The following is a 2,329-nucleotide window of genomic DNA, read 5'->3' on the forward strand; positions in this document are numbered from 1 at the left end:
GTCATGCCGGGCCTTTTTTTTTTTGTTAGATTTGATTAAAATAAACACGGATAAAATAAATCTGAGTGCTAGAGTATTTTATAGCATTACATTTCCATAGTTAAGTGCAAAGCTACACAAAGGGCTATCTGTATTATGCCCATCTTACGGGTATCAAAACCCGATTTTTTACGTTGCAAGTTTGCAGATTTACCGTTGAATTACTAGGAGGCAAAAAAAAATAATAAAAATACACGACGAACTAGAGGCGTTGTATTCATTGTAGGGAACCGAATCACGGATGTTTGTATTATAAGTCCTCAATGTATTATAGTCCTCAACTTTACCGCTGAGCCAACGGGGACGTCCCATATTTCGACAAAAAAAGAAATAAATATAATTTGTGACAAGCACAAATAACAGCGAAGAAAGTCAACATGTCTTTAGATTGTTTAAGTACTTAAACATAATCATTTGTTTGAATCCTATTTATGAAAAAAAAAGTCATAGGAAAGATCTGTTTGAGTTTTATTTGATTAATAAATAAATGTTAACACCTGTTATGCATTAAACGAGAGCCTACAAAGCAAACTAGGTAAGATTCAATGTGTAAATGTTTGAATACAACTGATCAAACACACACACACACACCTACAGTAGTGATGAAGGTGATACTTAAATATAAAAGTACAATTTTCAAAATAAATATTTTGATTCACTTCCTTTGAAGTGAAATCCTTCTACTACCAAATATTCTTACTTAATGTATTCTTTACTTAATATATTCTTTACTTAATATAGGACATGGGTAGGTGATTAGGGCACTTGACTCTTAATTTCATCGCGGGTTCGAATCCCCGTCCCAACCAACATGTTCGCCCTTTCAGCCGTGGGGGCGTTGTAATGTGACGGGCAATCCCACTATTCGTTGGTAAAAGCGTAGCCCAAGAGTTGGCGGTGGATGGTGATGAATAGCTGCCTTCCCTCTTGTCTTTCACTGCTAATTTAAGGACGGCTAGCGCAGATAACCCTCGTGTAGCTTTGCGAGGAATTCAAACCAAACTTAATATACAAAAAAGTGACCCAATAAATGAAACCTTTGATAGAGCAAAGTGCTTTCTAAATCATTTCTTAGTTTTATTTTGTTTCAGTTAAAGTGCAACGTAGAAAATCCAAGGTTCCAAAGGTAAATCTTGGTTAAATTTATTTGTGCTTACAAAGTACAACGAGGCTACAGAAAACAACAAAAAAACACTATCTCAAGAAAAATATATTTCGAAATTATGTCATTTAAAAAAAGTAGTCTACTGCAAGAAAAGTAGTTTTCAACGTAATATCCTTCTACTAAATAAGAATTTTTTTAGTGAAAGCTAAGAAGTGAATGTGATAATATATCCAAATCACTGTATCTGCTATATCTAGAGCTGACGAGGACTTTGGTCCAATACCAGGACTCTTCAGGCCGCCTGGGACACGACAGACATACTAGTGGTTGAGGTGTGTCCGTATTTAAAGCACAAGAAAGTAACAAAAGAAATTCAATTTATATAAAATGTTTTCTCAGTCATGTTTTCATTATATTTGGTTTCTGCGTTATAATAGGAAACGGGAACTTAGGGAAAAATATTTTTCTACTTTTGTATGTACGAGATACATGATATATTCAATTTATATAAATAATTTTGTAAATAATTCTCTAGTGTATTTTCCACATCATTATATTCTGATGTAGTAAAAAGAGGCCTACTAAATTATGTATCTGCTTTTACTTGTATGTTCGGTATAGCAAAGAGATTTGACTGATTTAGTTTCATAGCTATGAATATAATAGTAAGAAAAATAGGGATTGGATCAGTAAATATAATAGCGTCTTTTAAACAGGCACATTTTAAATTTGGCAGAAAATACACATTATTTAAATGAAAGACCAATTTCAAGCAAAATATACAAATTTAAATTTGTTATAACGACAGACTTAAAAATGTTTCTAAAACACCTCCGTACTTGTTAACATCGCTTTGGGCGGTGGGTGGTGATGACTAGCTGCCTTCCCTCTAGTCTTACACTGCTAAATTAGGGACGGCTAGCGCAGATAGCCCTCGTGTAGCTTTGCGCGAAATCCACATAACAAACAAACAAACCATTTTTTCCTACTGTTCATTATTACTGTCGCAATTGTTATCACTATGATAATTGTAGAGACCTTTACTACCGGTACCATTATTACCAGACACCGTAAAGTCTAAATGCCGTGGATATTACTTAGAATCTTAAATCTGGGATAATTTAAGGATAGGTAGTTAGTCCACTAGGATTGTACTAACTAGCCGACTGCTGCTGTCCTCCAGTT

Source organism: Limulus polyphemus, unplaced genomic scaffold (genome assembly GCF_000517525.1).
Source record: "Limulus polyphemus unplaced genomic scaffold, Limulus_polyphemus-2.1.2 Scaffold383, whole genome shotgun sequence".
NCBI lineage: Eukaryota > Metazoa > Arthropoda > Merostomata > Xiphosura > Limulidae > Limulus > Limulus polyphemus.